The 22,845-nt window shown below is 45.8% G+C and overlaps 1 protein-coding gene across 5 annotated transcripts in view; it reads left to right on the forward strand.

Moving 5' to 3' along the window:
* RXRG (retinoid X receptor gamma) overlaps positions 1-22,845 on the forward strand; it is a 210,885-nt gene that overhangs the window by 81,002 nt on the left and 107,038 nt on the right. For 3 of the 5 annotated variants that reach the window (XM_045081190.1, XM_045081188.1, XM_045081189.1), the window contains exon 3: positions 4,402-4,539. The gene's annotated coding sequence lies outside the window, so the exon portion shown is untranslated. Of the gene's footprint in view, positions 1-21; positions 105-296; positions 318-4,401; positions 4,540-22,845 lie in introns of those variants that run through there. The other 2 variants (XM_013055546.2, XM_045081191.1) reach the window with 2 other exon arrangements.

The raw sequence follows: 22,845 nt of genomic DNA on the forward strand, positions 1-22,845 counted from the left end.
GACACCTTTGTGATGTCAGCAGCCTCAGGAGACTGCCTGGCGGAGGGAGGGACAGTCCTGCCTCTGCTCCTCCTGGGTGGTGTGGGGGTGTTTTGTGTGTCTCGGTAAGCTGGCTGTCCCTGGGGGAACCAGGGCCTGCAGCGCAGGGTGGGGGCTGTGCTGGGGTCCACGTGTGTGTGTGTGTGTGTGTGTGTGTACCGGAGGTGTTGTGGAGGATTAGGTTAGCTTGAATCCCCTAATCCACAGGCTATAGAGGGACCTTGGAAGTCTCCTGCCCAACTCCCTTCTTTACTGATGAGCAAAGTGACTTGTTTAAGGTCAGTTCTCCCAGTGGGTCCGTTCCTTGGGAAATGAACTTGGTCGGGTGCCAGTTCTTGGTGGTGTTGGGAGAGGATGGGAAAGGGGAGCTTCTTTGGAAGCGAGGAAAGGGAATTCCTCTGATGAGGTGGTCCTCTTAAGACTGCTTACTCAGTGTGCCTACTTAGAGCAAGTATAAGGTACTCCCCTTAACACAAAGCCCAAATGTTTCAAAAAATATATGAGTGCAATGATATGAACTATTTCTTACCATTATTATTACCCTGGACTTTTAAAATAGTGCCTTTCTAGAGTATCTAGTGGGAGTTTATATTCGTTAACTATTTGAGGGATGGGGGGGAGGGGGGAGTGTCTTTTGGAGGGAGGGATAGAGCCTGGAAGCTTGAGTTGGGATGTATCATTTACTCCATAGAGGAAGGCACAGTGGGCAGAAATGAAGACAAAAAGCTTTATATTGGGGGGAGGGATGAGATTTGATATAGAACTTAGCTTCAATATTAATAAAATAATGCAACCTATATTTAGCTTAGCACAGTGCCTGGCACCTGGTATATAATAAATATTTATTGAATGAATGATGCGTGAATGTCTCTAATGGTTTGTTCCCTTTTCATGCTTCTCTGCCAAGGGAGAAATTAATAAACTCAAGTGGATTTGTGGCTGGTTAGCTAATGCTTGATTGTGTTTACTTACTCAGCATTCCTAGTGTGACTGGCCGTGAATTAAGATGATGACTTAGGAGTGTTTACCAAATTGAAAGTGACCTTATTTAAGTAGACGTTTCAAACTCTTAAAATAATGACCCAAAGGATAGCTGGACTAATTGAAGCAGCATTTTATTGCTAGGGGAGCCACCCTTTCCTTATAATTAAAAATAAAAAAAAAAAAAAAAGGAAAAGTTCCTTGCTACTTCTTACAGGATTGCCCAGGAGAGGAATGTGGCCGGTGAAGGCTACGGGCAAGAATTAATTTCCGGATTGACGGTTTCCTCCCCCTTCCCCCGCCCCGCCGCCCGGGGGAGGGGGAGGAGCCGGCGAGTGGAGGGTGTGGCTTGGAGGGGGTGGGGGTGGGGAGGCTGCCTTTCCAGGGGGCGGGGTCTGCTGCTCGTTTGTTTTCTCCCTAGGAGAGCTGATCGCCCAGCAGTTTGCCAGAGCTTATGGAGTGATTTTACCCGCTTTCCACCTTTTCTTTTAGGTCTTCCTCCGTCTTTCTGACTTTTCCTTTCCAGGGGAGCCAGTGTCTCCATGTTTCCCCGTTTAATTTCTAGCCTCCTCTTGGGGCAAACTTTCTCTAGGCAGCAGCCTCTGGCTCAGGCTTAGCCGTTTGGCCTTAGGATGGCACGTGTTCTCATTGAGAAGAGTCTCCAACGAATGAAGTGCACTCAAAGTTACTGGCGACGCTGGTCAGCTATGTCTCTTTCTGGAGCACTGCCCTTTTCACAAAGCGTGGGGAACAGCTCGTGTCAAGGAACAGTCCTTTTGCCCAGGGTAGCTGTGTGTGTGGTGGTCCTGAGGTCTGCATACCCACAGGCTGGTTCGGCGTTGCTGGGTTAGACCCCATCTCTAAAGTGCCTGCCTCATTGGGAGACTAGGTATTTGCCGAACAGAGAAGGAACGGTTGAGACAAAGGCGAATAGAGAATGCAGCCTTTTCCCCATTACCTGATCTCAGAACCCTTAAAACAATTTCTCTTCAAGGAACATCTGTGAGACTATTATTTCAGGGATGTTGCTTTGGAAAGTTCTGAACTAGGCTATTTGCCCTTGGCCGAGTTGCTAAACGTCTCTGGGCTTTGTTTTCCTCATCGCTGTGCTGTACGGAGCGAGGTGAACTAGAGAATAGAGAGCTTCCAACTCTCTTTAGGACTTCCAAACTCCTGTAGAAATGGGAAGGTTTCAGCCACAGCAGGAGGGGCCAGGAGGGGCGGAGAGGAGACCCTCCGTGTTTCTCGGGCCAGGCTGCTGCAGAAACAGAGTTTGCTCTCCCCGGTGAGCTGCACCTCTAGCAGCAGCTGGGTCACCCTTAGTGCTTGCAGCTTTTGATGAGTCCCCCTCTGCCCCACCTCGACCCCGGGGCGGCCGTCCCTCCATAGCGCAAGTGGGGATATCAGGTGAGCCCGCTGGGGAGCACCTGGTTATTGGGCTCAAATTCACCAGCTGGGGCTGGTCTGGGGCCAGCTCCTATTTTTAGCTCTATCTGACAGTCCCTGCTTTCCCCGCCTAATGATCCCTTTTGAGGGTCAGCCTCTCCTGACCCAGAAGTCCCTGATGTTTAGGAGGAAAGGGCTCCGTGAGGTAGCACAAAGGGCACATGACCAAGGCACTGGTTTCTTTCCCTCCCAGGGCCTTGATTTCCTTTCTAGAACACAAGGCAGGATGCTCTCCCAGGGCCTCCCTGTCCCTCCAAGGTCAAGTTCCAGCAAGACCCTGTCTGTGCAAAGGGAGGACAGGTGCTTGGAGCCTGACGACCCCAGCACTAGGGACAGAGATTCAAGCAAGCACAGGGTGCCTGGCACAGCGTAAGCAGTCTGTGAATTTTCACAGTAGGTGTTCCACCCAGAGGCATGGGCACACGGGCTAGGAGACATGGAGTTCTCGGAGTTCTCGCATGCTTTTATTTGCTGAGAAGAAAACCAGAAAGATATGCTGGTGCCATTTTCTTAAGGGAAAACTGTTCATGTGTTCAACGCAGGACTCTCCGTGGGGTTAGCAACCTAAGGGCACAGAAGTCAAGACTGTGTTCTGCTTCCTGGGCCAGGAATTTAGTGGATACAGGTCTCTAGAAAGTCAGAATTTCAAACACTTTGATGCAGGAGCTTCTTTTGATATCTGGTTCTCTCCAGACTTTTGACACTGCCTGTGTCCCTTTCAGCAGGGTCATCTTAGCGGGGATGGGGCTTGGGCCAAGTACCACGGAAAGCAGATGAAAATGAACAGGAAGGGAGCCTGGAAGAGAAAAAAAGTCCTAAAATATGGCCGGAAGGTTGGGGCCTAAGGGCCAAATATGTCTGTCTGTCTATCTGTCTGTCTATGTATCTATCTATCTATCTATCTATCTATTACCTATTTTCTATCTGTCTGTGAACTTTGGTCTGTTTTTAGTAGCAGCTGGTATGAGCACTTTTTGCCATGAGCTCTTTTGCCAAAGTCCTCACTCAGGAGATTGGACCCTTAGAGCGTGCAGGCCAGGGGAAATGCCTCTGGTGGCCGTGTTCCCCAGGGATGCCTTTGTTTTCACGCCTTCTCCACATGCTACATTTCCGTAGCGTTCATTCTCCAGAGGAATCCAAGGGAAGTCTTGAAATTATATACCATTTGGGGCTGGGGGGATTGGATCACATTCTCAGCTTCTAACAAACCTAGATACTATTGCCCCCATGGCTAGGCTTCCGTGAGTAGTCATTATGCCTGAAACTTGCGTTGTGACTTTGCTCGAGCCCCTTGACTTAGGAGGAGAACACGGATTCTCTTTCACCACAAGAGAGAGGGGGGTCGTATGAGCTTCAGAAGGGGTGAGGTGACTTTGGACAAGCCCTTCAGCATCTAGAGACCTGTTTCCTTTTTGATAAAATCAGTATGCCAAATCTGGCTTCTCCAGGGTTGCTCTAAAGACTGACTGTGATTTAAAACAACACAGCCTCTACTGTTTACTATACAACCCGTCAGGCATGGGATCCTCCCAGCAGCCCAGTGAGTCCTGGGGCATGACCCCATCTTGTAAGTGAGGAAAAAGAAACTCTAAGAGGTGTCATTTGTCCAAGGTCATGGAGCTGATGGGTGATGAAGGCAGGATACGGTGGAAGTTTTACTCTGAGAGCACGCTCTTGGTTACTAAGCTACGCCACCACCACAGACACAAGTGCCTCAAAATACTCGTTATTATTTTTACAGGCTTCATGGAATGAATTGTCCCCTCCTAGGCCCTAAATGGTCCATTAAGTTCAGGCCAGACCAAACCACCCATGATACATGACCTCGTTACCCTCTGGGGTCCCTTGTCTTTTAGAAGGTTTATGACGCTTCTCAGCATTAAAGTCTTACTTTCACCTTTGATATCGTGTTGTATGATTTTCTTCCTTTTGCAGGCGAGGAAGTGAACAGGAAGAGCAACCTAAGCTCACTCAGAGACTGAGCGGCAAAGCGACCAGCCATTGACTCGTCCATGCCTGAGGTGACTCCGATTCCCTGGGTAGCCACGTCCATAAGGAGGAATTCTTTCCAAGGTAATCTGGAATGTGCTGTGTCCGTTGGGCAGACCACTGGGCATTTTGTACTTATCAAAGCCCCAGAGAGGGCAGAACCGCTCTAGTGGAAATGTCTCCGTAATCCCGCATGACTACCCTACTCCCGGCCTGCCCTTAAGGGCAAACTTGGATATTGAAATTCTGAAGCACTGGAATCCTTTGGTGTTCTTTCAGGGGGAATCTGTACCGCACAGAGGCCCTAGGAAGTTAGGAGGAGGACCGAAGGAGACTGAGTCCCGTCTCTCCTTCAGCATTCCTCGTGGACAGATTTTCAGGGAAGTAGGTAATGTGGGAGGTAGAAACTTGGAGCACAAGCGCCTCGGGCACTGTGAGAGGTTTCCTCACTGGAAGCCATGGAGAGAGGCCATCTTGGCATTTGGCGTAGCAGTTGAAAAGGAGACCATTCATCCTGAGAGAGGTTGATGAGAAGGTCTCTAAGTCTCAGAGTGTTCCTAGTGTCTTTGAAAGCCTGTTAGTTTTTCGGAAGGGCCGGCTGTCGGAGGGACACAGGTATGTTATTGTGCTATTCCCAGGAAGAATGGGGGGAGACCCAGGGAGCTCCTGAGAAGAAAGCGGACTCGACTGTGGGCCTTGCAAGGAGTGTCCCTCCTTCTCATCAGAGCCCACAAGCCCACTTCTGCAGCCTGGGTCTTCCTAGCGTTTCACTTCTTTGGGCAGACAGAAGTTCCCTCCACGGCCTGGCCGTGGGCCCAGTGAGACAAAAGTGGGGCAGAGCAGATAGTGGAGCGACTGGTTAACTTTGTGATAAATGCCTTTGCTCCTGTTGCCCGGCAGACTCTCAGTCTGAGCCCTTCTGCACGAGACCCCCGGTGTCCCAAGGGGCAGGGGCAGGATCGCTAACCTGTCACGGGGTGCACATAGCCCCCCGCTTCATGGAGCAAGCTCTCGACCTTCCTGGACAAATTATTTCAGGCAAAGGTCTCTCCACTCCCCAAAGCCAGAGAGGATGAAAGGTCAGGAAAATGCCTCTGAGAAAATCCTGGTGCGTGCGTCCTGCTGCGTCATCTGGCCGCTCGCCTTCACCCCTGCTCCCCCAGCCTACAGCTGCGCGCTTCTGTGCAGAAACGGGCCGCGCTGGGTTCTCTCCGAGATGGATTCTTTTGCTGTTGCCCTAGTAACAGAATTATTAAACCAAGTTCCAGCCTCGGGAGTATTTGTGCCTGGTGAGGTAATGTCTGTCGCATGCAGCCTTTTCATTCCTAGCCCCAGCCCCTCGCTTCGGGCTCTCAGTATCTCGCCCCTAGACTGATGGGCTCGGCTCCTCCCTGGCCCCGGATGCCACCTGCTCCCTACCTCCACCCCAGGGTGGCTCCCAGCTGAGCAACAGCCTTTCTCAGGCTCAGAGGCTCTCTGTTGACCAAACCCCCCATCAGCCTGGCATTCAGAGCCCCCCATCGTGGCCCATACCACTTTCCAAAAGCCCACAGTGCTCCCTTCCAAAAGCCCACAGTGCTCCCTTCCCAAAGCCCACAGGGCTCCCTGCACTTTAGCAGAACAGGCTGTGCCTGAAGTCCAGTGACTGACAGGGAGGAGATCCAGGAGGAACAAAGACAGAGAATCCACAGGGCTTAGGTAGCAACTGGTTGGTGGAGAGGCAGTAGAGTGGAAGGCTTAAGCATCTGGGCTTTGGAATGAAACTGTCTATAATATTTGAGCTCCATAGCTGTGTGACCTTGAGCAAGTTTCTCTTTCTTCTTTTCTTTTCTTTTTTTTTTAGATTTATTTATTTATTTTAGAGAGAAAGAGTGCAGGAGCTGGGGGAAGGGAAGAGAGAGGAAGCAGACTCCCTGCTGAGCTGGGCTGGGGCTCCATCCCACAACTCTGGGACCATGGCCTGATCCAGAGTCCAAGGCTTAACCGACTGCATCACCCAGGCACCCCCCTGACCACCACTACCCCTGGGCTAGTTTCTTCCCTCAAGTCTCAATTTCCTCAAAGACAACATAGAGATAATGGTGGTACCTTCTTCATAAGGGTTTCTTTGCCCAATTAAAGATCTTCTAGAACAGTTTGCTTAGTATCTGTGTGCGCAGAATCACAGCAGCAGTTTTACCTGGGATGATGATGGTGGCTGACAGGCGAAGGTTGACCCTATGGGAAATGGGGCCGAGGGCGGCTCCAGATTTGGGCGAGTGGGGGGAAATGCACAGAGAGAGTATCCAGGTGCAGAAGGAACCCGCTGGTGAGAACGGATCATGTTTTCATTTGGGGATTCTGAGTTTGAAGTGTCACAGCTCACTTGAATTGATCATCGCTGAGTACCAGGCACTAGCTGGTATTGTCACATTCCATGCATTGTCCCTTATATAATTCCCACAGCACTGAGATGGGGATTCTTAACACGTGGCAAGATCAAGCAGCTTGCCCAGCCGGTAAGCAGCAGAGCTGGGATTCGAACCCAGGCCTTTGTGTCTCCAGCGGCTGCACACTTTTGACTACTTTATGCACTGCTTCCTAAATATCTTGACTATGGTTAGGAGGTCCAGTCCTTTTGTGTGTGTGTGTGAATGTGTGTGTGTGTATTGCACACACATGCACTTTAGTGCTGAGGTGGTCTTTGGGGGAACATAATGGTTTGCGTTGCTTCCTGCCGAGGCAGTGGTCTGGGGCCAAGGGACCTTTCACTCCGGGTCCCTGTGTGGACATTTGTCCCCTGGACTTGGGGACCTCTTTTATGACATGTGCTCCCCTGAGCTTGTGCTCCGAGCCAGTGGCCCAGTGCTCACCTCTCCCCCGGTCTCATTCCTAGTCTCTCCCCACATGGTGTACTTGGTCTTGAAGTGCATTAATATCTCTGAACCTCAGTTTCCTCCTCTGAACAACTTAAGCAGTTACAGAATTACAAGAAGCATCAAAAAAGATAGATGTTTCTTGAGGAGAGGGGCTGTTTCTGATTTCTCAACATTCCTAGAGCCTGGGCCAGAGCTGGGCTTCACCTGCTGATCTCTGTGAATACGTGACCAACCGACTGTATAGATAGTTCTGTATGGTGCTGGGTCTGCCCCTTTTGTTTGATCCTACTGAGATGGCTTCCCTTTCCACTTACTGCTGTCCTGGATGGTCACCCCAGTTTTCATGCTTTGGGGATGACTCTGTTTAAACTTACAGTGTCGGCTAAACCACAATGGCAGAATTGGGCTACAGCCCCCGTGCCACGGGTTGGGTGTGTGCCCGTATATGTGGTGGGGGATGGGGAGGTGGTGGGAGGTGGCAGGTGTGGAGAGACAAGGGGGTCGACTGGATCATATGTCCTCTACAGACTTCCTTGGTGATGGAGAAAGGTGATCTGAGACCCCGAGGGACGTGAGTTTACATGCAGTAAATGGAGCCCAGGCTACGGTTGAATCTTAAAGGCCAATGGATGGTGTAAGGAGGGGAGGACTTTGGGAGGAGATTAATTTGTGAGGGTGAAGCCTCACGAAGGGGATGAATGCCCCATCACAGAGGCCCCAGAGAGCTCCCAGCCCCTTCTGCCCTGGGAGGATGCAAGGAATCTGAGACCCGGAAAAGGGCCCTCCCAGCACCTTGATCTTGGACTTCCAGCTCCCAGAACTGTGAGAAGTAAATTTCTGTTGTTTACAAGCCCCCCGGGTGGGGGCAGTCCGAGTAGACAGCAGGGTATGATGAGTGGCCTTTTAACAGGAATTTTCTCTTCTTTTATTAACAATGCTTCAAATGGCAACTTTTTTTTTTTTTTAAAGATTTTATTTATTTATTTGTCATAGAGAGAGAAGCGAGAGCAAGCACAGGCAGACAGAGTGGCAGGCAGAGGCAGAGGGAGAAGCAGGCTCCCCGCCAAGCAAGGAGCCCGATGTGGGACTCGATCCCAGGACGCCGGGATCATGACCTGAGCCGAAGGCAGCCGCTCAACCAACTGAGCCACCCAGGCGTCCCTCAAATGGCAACTTTTAAAAATATTTTTCCCCCTATCATTTCAGGTAGTGACACTTTCAGTAACCTGCATGTCACTTTAGTTGCTATTTAATTAAGACTTAACCTCTAAAAATGCACATTTAATACTCAGCATAAACCCTTGACTTGTTCCCTTTGAAGATAAACAGGTGAGATAGCTTCTTGAACTCTAAATTCTGTGATAATTAAGATTAGTTGCCATAGAGAGAAAGAGAGGGAGAGAGGCAGAAATGCATGAAAATGGACCATGCTTTCCATGTTTAGGAAATTCATTGAGTTAAATATTCAGGGCCATAAAATCTACCCAGACCCAGATACCTATTAATCTGCTGGCCACACAGTCTCCAGAGTGATCTTTCATTGTCAGGAAAGCCTTCTCTAATTGCTCCGCTCCTTTGCTCAGAAACTTCGTATGGCTCCCCGCTGTCCTGGGTACCGATGGTGTCCCAGACCCTCAGGCCCTGGCCCGACCTCCCTTTCCCAGCTCCTGTGCTCCCAGCTTGCCACATCGGCGGCAGATGGCGGCGCCTGCTGCTACCTGCCGCGGGCCAAGCCCCCCGACATTATTTACCCTTTGGATTCTCTCTCTCATCTTCTCGTGGCTTTGCGAGTTCCTGCTCGCTCTTCCAGAGCCAGTTCAAATTCCACATCCCATTTAAATGTTGGGCCCCTTTGGATTCTTCCAGACAGTTATTCTGTCTTTGTACTTTTAGGACAATTCTTATTATAATGCACCACAATTCCACATTTTCCCTACTAGACTGAGAGCAGCTCGGGACCCAGGGACCCACTTATTATATGAATGTGTACCATGCCTTCCATGAATATAGATCTAGTCACATGGTATCTAGCTCATCGTGGGTCCTGAATCACTCTTGTTGGAGCAAATTAAGTGAATGGTATTACACGGCCAGTTAATAGTCTGTGTTATGAAGTAGGACGTTATCAAGATTTCTTCAGAGGACAAATGAGCCAACTGAGTATTGTCTTGGCGTGCCATATCAAAGCTGCAATTCTGGGACTCCTGGGTGGCTCAGTCAGTTAAACATCTACCTTTGGCTCAGGTCATGATCCCAAGGTCCTGGGATCGAGTCCCGAATTGGGCTCCTTGCTCAGCGGGGAGCCTGCTTCTCCCTCTTCCTCTGCCTGCTTGTGCGTGCTCTCTCTCTCTCTCTCTCTCTCTCTGATAAATAAATAAATAAATACAATCTTTAAAAAAATAAATAAAAGATGCAATTTTTTAAATTAAAAAAGTCCCCTTGTTGAAGGCGGATGTCTTTGCACACCCAGCTGTAGGAGTGTGAAACTAATCTGGAGCTTGCTGTTACCCCTCTGGTGAAGTAGTAGAAAGGGCACAGTTTGAGTCCATAACAGAGTCCTTTCTTTCACGATGCCAGTAACATCCTCTGGACACTCCAGACACTCAGCGGTGAGAGGCCTTATCATCTGGTGTTGCAGATGTGAGCTGTGGAGTGAGGCGGACGTGACTGGGTACCCAGCCTCCAGAAAAGTATTTAACAAAAGGTAGTAGCTGTTATTTTTGTGCAGTTTTGTAATGGCTCTGGGTTATGAACAGAATGTGTAACAGCAATGCAAAATGAGACACTAACATGTTTCCCCCAAGAAATAGCAAGTGAAGTAATCATTGCTGATTTTTCTTTTCACCACTTATTTGTGTGTGTGTGTGTGTGAGAGAGAGAGAGAGAGAGAGAGAGAGCGTGAGCACAAAAAGGGGGAGCAGCAGGCAGAGAGAGAGGCAGACTCTCCGTGGAGCAAGGAGCCCGATGTAGGACTCGATCCCAGGACTCTAGGATCATGCTCTGAGCCAAAGGCAGCTGCTTAACTGACTGAGCTGCCCAGGCACCTCATCATTACAGATTTGCTGGTGAGTTAAAATGTGGTTTGTTATTAGTAGCTGTTGGAGACTTGTCAGGGTCTAAACCCAGTCCCAGGAGATTTCCAAAAGAACTGCTTGACTAAGGTCATCCGGGGGAAGCTGCTCAGATACCTGTGGTTCGGAGCCCAGCGAGCCCGGCAGACAAGGTTCCTGGACTGAAGAGTCCCAGGATGTGTCTGGTGAGGCTGGGACACAGCTAGAACCCAGCTGCCTGGAGACAGACCTCCGGCTCCGCCACACGACGGGCACGCAGGGCAGGCAAACTCTGCCCATCTCTGCCAGATCGTAGGAGCCCAGCACCTCGTGTCCTGAATAGGAAACCCCTGAAAAGGAACTTCCTGGAGGCTTTACATGAAAGCTACATCCACAGCCGCCTCCTGATTCTGTCCCTATCGGACCTGTGACTCCCAAAGCTTGTCATTCATTTTGACTCTCAGAGGGTGAGTGTGTAGTCTCTGACGAATACGTTTATTAAAAATGGAATCTCCTGTCCCTGGTGTGTTCTTAGGGATTCCTCCCTCTGATCATGCATCAGCAAAGCAAAGAGTTGCTTTATTTAATGTACCCTGCTTTTATGTTTTGTTTTCTTTTTCTTGTTTAAAGAAAAGAAGTTTCTGTAGTCAGCTTACATACAGCGGACTGTGGAGCATGGGAAGGAGATGACAGTGTGGAAGTCTATGAAAGAGGCTGAGGTCTGACATGACTAGGGTGTTCCTGAAGGTTCCAAGAGTGCCCACAGGCTGGCCCCCAGCCCTCGTGATGGACCAGTGCCCCTTCTGAACTTTCAGAAGCTGCTCTGTTGTGAGAACTCATTCTCCTCCTCCCTCCTCTGAAAACCAGGAGTGGAGCGGAGGGGTAGGCTCGTGGCAGGGCCCTTGCATGGAGATCTAGCCAGAAAGAGTCTGGAGCCAGGAATGTGGGGCACTGAAGATTAGTCCTGGTGCTTTCCTAAACTGCTGTGCAACCTTGGACAAGCCCTTCACTCCCTCGTCCCAGGGAGTTTCACCATCCCTGAACCCATCTGTGGGTCTTGGCTACCGTGGAGCCAGGCCCGGGACAAGCCGTAGGGCAGGAAAACAGCTGCTTCATCTCTGACTGAAAGGTGCACTTCGGCTGTACTCTTTTAACACCTTATCCAAGGCAATGATGAGTGATTCTGAGACTGGTGTGATCTGGAACTGGCAGCCTGGAGGGCTGGGATAGCAGGAGTCACCAGGAGCTCAAGGGAGCTATAACCTGGAGACAGCAAAGCTCTGTGCTTCCTCGGGAGAGGAAGTGATGGGGCTCCTTTATTTATTTATCTGCTTTTTAAATTTATCTATTTAGTTTAATTTTTATTTTAATTCTAGTATGTTTGTTTTTTATTTCATTTTATTTTTTAAAGATTTTATTGATTTCTTTGACAGACTGAGATCACAAGTAGGCAGAGAGGCAGGCGGGGCGGGGAGGGGGTGTGGAGCAGGCTCCCTGCTGATGCCAGGAAGCCGAGATCATGACCCACTGAGCCACCCAGGTGCCCCTGTTTTTTATTTTTTTAAATGTTTTAGACAATGTTTATTTTTTATCAAGTTTTCAATTTTAATTCCACTATAGTCAACATGCAGCGTTATATTGGGTTCAGCTGTACAATAGAATGATTCAGAATTGCGTACATTACTCAGCACTTATCCTAGCCCGAGGTGCTCTTTAACCCCCCTCCCCTATTTCTCTCAACCTCCTTCCCCATCTTCCTCCTGGTGACCAGCAGTTTGTTCTCTATAGTTAAGAATTTGGTTTCTCAGTTTCTTCCTCCCCCTCTTTGTTCATTTGTTTTGTTTATGAAATTACACATGTAAGTGAAAAGCACATGGTTTTTGTCTTTCTCTGACTTCTTTCATTTAACATTAGACTCTCTAGCTTCATCCATGCTGCTGCAAATGGCAAGATGTCATTCTTTTTTATAGCTGAATAGTACTCCATTGTATACATTTGGCACATCTTCCTTATCCATCTGTCACCAATGGGCACGTGGGCTGCTTCTATAACTTGGCTATTATAGATAATGTTGCTATAAACATAAGGGTGCATGTATCCCTTCGAATCAGTGTTTTCATATTCCTTGGCTAAATACGTGCTAGTGTGATCACTAGCATTGAATCACTAGGATTGAAGGGTAGTTCTATTTTAAATTTTTTGAGGAACCTCCATACTGGTTTCCACAGTGGCCACCCCAGTTTGCATTCCCAGCAACACTGCACGAGGGTTCCTTTTTCTCCACATCCTCGCCAACACTTGTTGCTTCTTGTGTTTTTGGTTTCGCCATTCTGATGGGTGTGAGGTGATATCTCGTTGTAGTTTTGATATCTGCATTTCCCTGATGTGATGGCTGATGTTGAGCATCTTTTCATATGTCTGTTGGCCATCTGTCTGGTTTCATTGGGAAAATGTCTGTTCAGATCTTCTGCCCGCTTTTTAATTGGATTATTTGTTTTTTGGTTTGATTTGGGTGAGTTCTTTATGTATTTTAGCTACTAACCCTTTATCAGGTATGTCATTTTCAAGTATCTTCTCCCATTCCATAGGTTGTCTTTGCTGTGCAGAAGCTTTATTTTGATGTAGTCCCAATAGTCTATTTTATTTTATTTTTTTAAGATTTTATTTATTTATTTGAGAAAGAGAGAGAGATTGAGAACACAAGAAGGGGAGGGTCACAGGGAGAAGCAGACTCCCTGCTGAGCAGGGAACCTAATGCAGGACTCGATTCCAGGACTCCAGGATCATGACCTGAGCTAAAGGCAGTCATTTAACCAACTGAGCCACCCAGGTGCCCTCAGTAGTTTATTTTGTTTTTTATTTCCCCTGCCTTAGGAGACATATCTAGAAAAAAGTTGCTATGGCCGATGTTAGATTCCTCCCTGTGCTCTCTTCTAGGATTTTCATGGTTTCGGCTCTTACATTGAGGTCTTCATCCATTTTGAATTTCTTTTTGTATATGGTGTAAGAGAGTGGTTCAGTTTCATTCTTTTGCATGTAATTGTCCAGTTTCCCCAGCACCATATGTTGAAGAGACCGCCCTTTTCCCTTTGCCTATTTTGCCTTTGGCCAGTACCATACTGTTTTGATCACTACAGCTTTGCAGTGTAACTTAAAATCTGAAATTGTGATGCCTCCAGTTTTGTTCTTCTTCTTCAAGACTGCTTTGGCTCTTTGAGGTTTTTTGTGGTTCCAAACAAATTTTAAGATCATTTCTTCTAGTTTTGTCAAAAATCCTGTCGGTATTTTGATAGGGATTCCAGTAAATCTATAGATTGCTTTGAATAGTTTGGACATTTTAACAATATTTGTTCTTCCAGTCCGTGAGCATGGACTAACTTCCCATTTCATTGTCCATCTCCAATTCCTCTCTCATCAGTGTTTTACAGTTTTCAGAGTACAGGTCTTTCACCTCCTTATTTAAGTTTATTCTTAAATATTTTATTATTTTTGGTGAAATTGTAAATGGGATTGATTTCTTGACTTCTCTTTCTATTGCTTCATTATTAACGTATAAAAATGCAGTGGGCTTATGTACATTGATTTTGGATCCTAATGGGGGGTCCTTTTACGTAAGTTGGTCAGGGAAGGCCAGCCTGGGGGATGACATAAAGGAGAAGAGTGGGGGCATGAACAAAAGATCCCAGGGTTGGGGGGATGTGCCTGACCTGTTAGAGGAACAGGAAGGTGTGGCTATGGGAAAATGAGGTGTGATTGGAGATGAAGTCACAGAGGTGGGCAGGGGACATAGCCCACAGGCCCTGAGGCTGTGCTAAGGAATTTAGCTTTTATTCTAAGTGACACATGAAGCTACTGATGGTTTGGGCCGTGGGATGATAACTGATGGGTGTTTTACAAAGTTCCTTCTGGCTGTTGTGAGGTGAACAGACTGTCGAGGGGGCAAGAGTGGAATTGAGGGTGACCAGGTGGCCCAGTGGATGTAGCCATAATCAGGAAGCAGGTGATAGTGGCTTGGTCGAACAGATTTATATTTTGCAAATAGAATCTGCCAAGTATGGGGTGTGAGAGAAAAGAAACAAAGTGATTCCAAGATTTTTGATCTGAATGGGAGAATGTTTTACATTTACTAAAATGAGGAGCCATGGGGAGGGAGGGGCTAGTGTGGCGATTGCTATTTTCTGGCTCAGGTGTGCTAAACTCAGGCTGCCTGTTTCATGTCCCAGTGCCAACATTTAGAAGGCAATAGGATGTATGAATCTGGAGGACATGGCTTTGCTTAGCACTGGAGATAAGAAATTTGGGTGTCATCAGATGATATTTTAACCCCTGGGCCCCAAGGGGCATCAGAGATTGAATGCAGAGAAAGAATGTAGGGAGAAAGCCAGGACCGACTCCAGGGTCCCTCTAACATTTAGAGGTTGGGAAGGGGAGGAAGAGGCAGCAAGGGAGACTGAGATGGGACAGCCAGGGAGGAAGGAGAAAAATGTAAGAATGTGGGATCCTGGAAGCTGAGTGAGCATCAAAAATGTTGGCCAAATCTCCCAATTCTTTTTCTTGTTGGTACTGCTTTGCCGCAGCTCATGTAACTGGTAGCATTTAGATGGTTACCAGTCTTCTGCGGGTAAACAGTAAATGAGTAAATGAGCTGGACTTCATCAGTGGTTCTGGGTAATGCTATCATAGGGAACTGTTTAAAGAACTCTGACCCCCCCTTTTTTTAAGATTTTATTTATTTATTTGACAGAGAGAAATCACAAGTAGATGGACAGGCAGGCAGAGAGAGAGAGGGAAGCAGGCTCCCTGCTGAGCAGAGAGCCCGATGCGGGACTCGATCCCAGGACTCCGAGATCATGACCCGAGCCGAAGGCAGCGGCTCAACCCACTGGGCCACCCAGGCGCCCCAGAACTCTGCCCTTTAAGGAGAAATGAGAGCCCTGGCTTGTGAAGAGCACCTTTGTCACATGCATAAAGGAATATTAGGGAGTCAGAGTTTCAGAGCGGGAAAGCCTACTTGAAACCACTAGTCCCAGCCACTGCTTCTGTGGGAATGAAAACAAACTTGTCCAAAGTCAACTGGCCCCTTTGACAAAGGTGATGTTAGGACACAGTCTCTTCACTCTCAGCCCACACTTGGCAGAACTGCATGTTGCAGACCAAGGCATTTCCAGTGATCGGCTCCCCCAGACTGACTGAGCTGCAGGATGTGAAGGTAGCTTGACTGAGCAGTGAGGTATAAATGAATGAGCCAAGCTTTGGGGCCAAACCAACCTGGAGTGAATCCTGTGTCCAGCTCTTACTAGATGAGCATCAAGGTGCTTGACTCTGAACCTTGCTCTCTGTCACGTGGCGTTGTCACCTATCACAGCTGATGTGCTGGTGCGAACCCTCTGACCCACCCCATGTGGTGCCGACAGTAAGTGGGAGCTTCCTCCCCACCAAACCCTGCTGCTGCTTCCTTCCAACGCAGTGGTTATGAGAAGCAAATTGGAAGGCTCCTCCCAAACCTTGAAGGAAGCCAAGACCTCAGAAAGCAAACCAAAAACAGTATTCTGTGTGGATGTGTGTAATTTAAAGTTTTGTTTTGTTTTGAAAGTAATGGCCCAACTCAAATGTCTGTAAGTAAACCGTGAACACATTAGAGCCATCCCTCTGAGAAGACATGGGGTGATAAGACTGAGAATGATTAAGTAGAACAGAAGTCCTTTGACAATTCTTATTTTTTTAAAGGATATATATATATTTGAGAGAGAGAGAGTGTGTAGGGGCAGGGGCAGAGGGAGAGAATCTCAAGCAGACTCCCTGCTGAGCTGGGCTCCATCCACAACCGGTGAGATCATGTCCTGAGCCCAAACCAAGAGTTGGGACACTTACCTGACTGAGATATCCAGACACCCCAGCCCTCATTTTAAAATCAAAACCTAGTTCTTCTGAGTTCTTCCCTGACTATGATGCTTTGGGGAAAAACATGGAAAATGCAGAAAAGTATGAAGAAGAAAATAAAAGTAATACATAATTCCATAACCACTATTATTTTTTGGGTGAGCTTCCAGTCTTTTATATGAATATTTGGCCATGGGCCACTCAAATGTCCCTTCAGCAGAGAGCTGATGAGCAACTTGGAAGTGGCCTCAGCATTTGAACCAAAGTCCCACTTTCTTGAGCTGGCCCCAGCTGGTGCCTGAGCATGGCTGCCTGTGTACCACAACAGCTGGGCAATTTTTCAGGCAGTTTCTCCTCAGATAGCTGTTGGGTTTTTATTTGGCTTTGGGACATATGTAGTATCTACATTTTTATGTAGACTGATGGGATAATTTTTTTCCTTTTTTGACTTCTTCCAGAGTTTTTATGCCTGAAAAATCTTTCTTGTCCAGAGATCAGGCAAATCTTCAACTACATTTTCTCCTTTTGTTAATAGTTTTGTTTTTTAAGTCTTTAATCTGTCTGAAGTTCATTTTGGTTTATGGTGTCAGGTGAAGGATCTAGATAGAGCTCTTCTTAAATAGATTCCCTAGCAACACGTCCTGCTTGACCAAAGGCAAGTTACTTCATCTTCTTTTTTTTTTTTTTAATATTTTATTTATTTATTTGACAGAGAGAGAGCACAAGTAGTCAGAGAGGCAGGCAGAGAGAGAGAAGGAAGCAGGCTCCCCGCTGAGCAGAGAGCCCGATGCGGGACTCGATCCCAGGACCCTGAGATCACGACCTGAGCCGAAGGCAGCAGCTTAACCCACTGAGCCACCCAGGCGCCCCACTTCATCTTCTTTTAACGTCCATTTTCTTATTCAGAGAGGATCAAGGAAATCCTACTACACGGGGATTAGGTTGAAGAAAAAACAGGTCATTGATATGAAAGCATTTTACAAATGCTCTAGGAATGTTGGTTTTTGCAGTTGTGATTAAGTGAGAAGATCAGTGTGATTGTTTCTTTGGCATAGTCTTGTCCCTGTCCACTTATGAGAACAAGACCAACAGGGCTGGGCCCCAGGATCCCAACAAACCCAAGGTATTGGGCCCACAGAGAGGTTTTAGGATGCCACAGAGGAGTTGAAATGTAGGCTGTTTATAGTAAATATAGTTCAAGGCTGCATATGTTTATGGATGAGGAGCAAAGGAGAAGTTCAGAGTCTGTATTGGAGAGGGAATGGTGATCTATCAGGGAAAGTGGCCAAAGCCTTTCATGAGAAGATAATATCTGATGAAGGGAAACATTTAATTATTTGTTTCTGAAATGCTAAAGGACCACAGAGCAGGTGGAAGTTCAGGAATGATAGAGACACATGGCCTGGCATGGGAAGAGAGAGGGTTTCCCGGGCATGCTGTGCTGTTTCAGAGCTGGCTTCCGGGGCTCGTCAAAGTCTGGCTCAGAAGGGTGAGTTAAAGAGTGCTGTCTTGGTGTGGTCAAGGATTCAATCCTCCATTTAGACAAGAAGAGACCTGTCTTATTTCTCATCAGAGGGAGATGCAAAGGAAGTTTCCTGGCAGATGGAACCAACTCTTAACCACCGAGGAGAGAATAGCTGAAGATCTAACATTGTATGGAAGGCTCTCCAAAGTTAACCCTTTCACCTCTAAATTATTTACTCGCTTGTTTTCTTTTTTCCTCTTTTTAAATCTACAAGCATGTTTAAAATGTGTTTAACAAGGGAAGGCTACAGGAGGTCTGGGTTCTGGTGGAACTCCTAAAATAATCCTGAGCGTAGGAAATGGTAGGAGAGAGAGAAGTATGGAAGAAGAAAAAGAAGATGAAAAAATGCATTTCTGGGGCAGCTGGGTGACTCAGTGGGTTAAGCCTCTGCCTTTGGCTCAAATCATGATCTCAGGGTCCTAGGATCAATCCCTGCATTGCGCTCTCTGCTCAGCAGGGAGCCTGCTTCCTCCTTTCTCTCTGCCTGCCTCTCTGCCTACTTGTGATTTCTCTTTCTGTCAAATAAATGAATAAAATCTTTAAAAAAAAAAAGTGAGGAACTCTGTCTCCTTCATTTTTGATTTAGGGAGTTTAGTACAGACAGCAGGATGCTGTGGGTGCTATATGTACTGGCTGGTTGAGTTAGGGAGGGCACAGACTAGAGAAATTTCTTTTGGTTAACCAAGAGTTAACATGGTGTTCTTGAAGAGTAATTGGTGGTGGCTGAGTTATGGTAACACTGAACATTCCCCACTAAGTGCACATTTCCTGTGCAAGACATGGATTTGATGGGGCCTTTTCAAAGTAGGTGACTTAGGCAGTTCTTTTTATTGGGGGGCAAGTCAAGATAATTTGGTCTGGCTTTGGAACCCAGTTTCCCATTATTCCTCATCATGGGGCCTTCGTCCTAGCCAGGCACGTCTACTTATTTATTTCCCCAGTCTGAATAGAATGCACAGATCCTGTCTCTATACCTTTGTGTATGCTGTTCCTTGCAAAGCCTGTACCCTCTCCTCTCCCCTGCCCTGAGATCCTACTCTACTTCGAGACCCAAATCTAGCTGCTTTTGTAAAACTGTCTCAAAAGCCTTCTGACTTTCCTCCTTTCCCTGCACTCTCCCCTCTGAATTTCTCCCCTTGCTGTACTGTGTATGTAATTTATTCACACTCACAGAATCTGATGTAAAGTTAGTGTTTTGTATGCATATATTTAAATCTCCCAACTACATAGGGGCACCTGGGTGGCTCAGTTGGTTAAGTGTCCAACTCTCTCTCTCTCTCTTTTTTTAAGGTTTATTCATTTATTTGAGAGAGAGAAAGAGAGCACATGGCTGCGCACATGAGTTGCGGGAGGGGCGGAGGGAGATGGAGAAAGAGAGTCCTCAGGCAGACTCCCTGCTGAGCACAGAGCCTGACATGGGGCTCAACCCCAGGACCCGAGATCATGACCTGAGACAAAATCAAGAGGCAGACTTTTAACAAACTGAGCCACCCTCAATTGTTCAACCCTTGATTTCGGCTCAGGTCATGATCTGAGGGTGGTGAGATCAAGTCCCATGTCAGACTCCATGCTGGGCATGGAGCCTGCTTGAGGGTCTTTCTTTCCCTTTTCCTCTGCCCCTTCCCCCTAAAAAATCCAAACCCAACCAAACCAAAACAAAAGAACTCTCAACTAAATGATATATTTCTTATTGTCTGAGACCTAGTTTTATATTTTCTTATTAGCCTCCTCATCACCCCCCCCCCCACCATAGTACTTTGTATAAATTTGGCCCCAGACCAGGTACCCAAAAGTTATTTGATAATTTGATGATTTCAGAAGATTCCATGGTGCTCATCTCCAGGTAAATTCTCTTTCAAATAATTTGATGATTTCAGAAGATTCCATGATACTCATCTCCAGGTAAATTCTCTTTGTGATGCTAACAAGGCAGGAACAAAGGCAATCTTTGATTTAGCTTTGCACACGGAGCCTACCAACAAGGGGAACAAAATCATTGCTGTGAGGGTATGTAAGCAACGGGTCAGTGTTCCTCTTTCCAAATTCTACTGGTAAATCGGGCATACAAGGCAACCGAGGCATGAGCCTGTCTTCTGTGTGCAGGCCGAGTGTGGAAGATAGTAAGACCCTGATGACTATGGGACTGCGTGGTGAATATGATAGAAGTGCATAGAAAGCGGTGTGGGAGCCCTGAGGGAGGGTGTTAAAATAGATGATCAGGGAGGATTTCCTGGAGGATGCAGTGCTCGACTTAAATTTAGGCATGGAAGAGAGGGAGGAAAAGATTTTGTTCACCATCACAGTCCAAGTCAAGAAAGGGTGTGTGGGGAAATGTAGAAAGGGAACTTTTCTAAGATAAAGTTATTTTACAAAGCAGCAGCATTGGGAAATCAAGGGAATTTAATTACAACTGCCTCACGAGCAGATTTGAAAAGGAGTGGGAGGCTCATGGAAACCTTAATTGCTGAGAAAAGTTAAGAGGAGAAATATGACAGAAGTAATAGGTCTGTATGTATGTCATGTCTGATTTGTCATTTTTGTAGACAGGCACTCTGCCTCTTGCCTTCTAGGTTAGAGAAAGAAAGATCCTTCAGCTGCTAAGGTGAAGATACCATTTAGGATGCAGAAATGGGACTTGGAAGTACTCCTGATTCCTTTTAGGGCAGAAAAAGTCCATCTCAGGTTACCTCATTGCAAAGAAGAATAATAAGCATTTGTTCAGCGATAATAATGTGTGAGGTGCCTAAAGGAGCCCCAAATGAGGCTAAATAATTTCTTCCTTCCTTCACAAAATAAAAAACAGCTTGCCTGATTTCTCTTCCAATTTATTTTTGTGGTTTTCCATTCCTTTGGAAATCCAGGAGGATGCTTATTTTATGAGGTTTTGTAGACCAGCCCTTCCATATTCAAAGAGGGTACTCTTGTATGCAATAAGCTGGGTCTTTAAGATGAATGCAATATGCAGGAAAATGTGATGAATGATATGGCATTAACAACTTTTAGTTTGTAAAGTGGCTGCATGTTGAAGGCATCTGGAAAAATTGTAAATCACAGCACATCCAGAGCATAGGTGACAGATGTCAAGGTAGAGGAGTGGCCAACTGAGAAGGATGGAACTAGAACTCCTGGGTTCCACATAGGTATTTCTAGAGAGAGGGAAAGATGTAAGGAAGTTTCAGCTTAGAGGAGCTAGAGAAATCAAATCTGTTGGTACACAAAAAAGAGAACCAATGTGGCTAAGAAAAGAAAAGACTACATACCTGAATAGCAGAGTAGGTTAGACCACCTCCAAGGTTCTTCCCAACTCAAACTTTGATTACATGACTCCCTGAATAAGGATTTAATGAGCTTTTTTCATAGACACTATGTCATAGGCAAACAGAGTCCTTGGATATATATATATATATATATATATATATACACACATACATATATGTATATATATATGTGTGTGTATGTATACACATACACACATACATAGAAATTATATACAACTTAATTATATAATTAATATATATTAATATATTTAGTTTATTTATAAAATCTATATATATTATCTATTATAACTATTAAAGTTCAGGAAAGTTATATATATAATTATATTTAATATAATGTTATATGAATATACATAATATTTATATATAATATACAAATATACATATAAGGTATATAAATATATAATTATAGAAATGTAATTATTTAATATATATAATTTTCCTGAGCTTTAATACTTACATTTGTGCAGTACTTTACAGTTTGTTGGGACTTAATCTCACAGAATCTATTTGTTATCTGTTGCCAAAATGACACCATGTAACAAAGACCCATGCCATCTCACTGCCATACAACAATAAGTGTTAGTCATGTGTCCAGAGGTTTCTTAGGTGACTGTGAATCTTGGCTAGCCTTGTTCACTTAGTTGGAGATGGGCTGCTATCAGTTGATCTAGGAAGGCCTTAAGCTGAGGTGACTTGGGTGACTCAGCCCTGATCCATGTCTCCTATCTTTCAACAAGCCAACCCAGACATGTCCTCAGGTGGCAGAAGAGGCACAAGAGAGAAAGCAGAAACATGCTAGTCCTCATACACTCATAGACTCACCAGAGGAAGTCACAGGGATGAACTCCGTGTCAAGGTATGCAGAAATGTGCTTCATTCCTTTTGTTAGAGCAGTTACAAAGCTACTTGATAAAGACTATAGATATGGGTGATTATAGCAATCTACTACAGAAATATTGCCTCACTTAATCCTTCCTGTGTAATGCATTACCCTTGAAGACTGGTATTATTCCTGCTTTTCAGATTAAAACATGGACACCAAAGAGGTCAATAATTTTTCTGAGGTCATGTGGGCCAGAGGAACTGGGATTTTTATCCTCCTGTTATAAAATCAAGGCACTTCCTTTTGTTCTGCTCATGCTTAATTAAGAACATGAGTCCCAGGAGTTTTGTCAGAGACTTCCTAGAGGTAGATTGGTAAAGTATGTAGCCCTCACTGTTGTGTGAGTTGGGAGAATACACAAACTTCTACTTATCTATTCTTACCCTTCTAAAATAATGTATTTTAATATTTATATTTATATTTATTTATAAGATATAAATAATATATCGATTCAAGGAATTTACTAGTCATCTAAAAAACAGTTTTTTGTGATTACATGGTTGCTTTTTGTATTTGTCAGAGTGGGCTAAATGCTGTAACTAAGTATCCTTACATCTTAGTGGTGTAGTGAAAAGTTTATTTTTTTGCTCGTAATGGCCAGAACTCAGACCACATCTAATAATAAACAAGAGTAGAAAATATAATTGAACTGTATGGAGAAAAGAGAATACTGATATACACTTAGCAAGACTCAAATGAATGGACCAAGTTTCGCAGGAAGACTAGGAAATAAGTATTAGTAATAGAAGGTATAGCAAAGAAAGATAGAAAAGAGGAGCCCAGAGCTTGAGACTTCATCCAAGGAAATGTGTAGGCCCTTGGCTCTAAGATATTATGTACAAATGTACTCTCTACTCTGTAGGCAGGATGACCATTATGAATTAGGAATTTAAGAATTTATATCTGATTATGTCAT

The sequence above is a fragment of the Mustela putorius genome, unplaced genomic scaffold (genome assembly GCF_011764305.1).
Source record: "Mustela putorius furo isolate JIRA1106 unplaced genomic scaffold, ASM1176430v1.1 tig00000508_pilon_pilon_pilon, whole genome shotgun sequence".
NCBI lineage: Eukaryota > Metazoa > Chordata > Mammalia > Carnivora > Mustelidae > Mustela > Mustela putorius.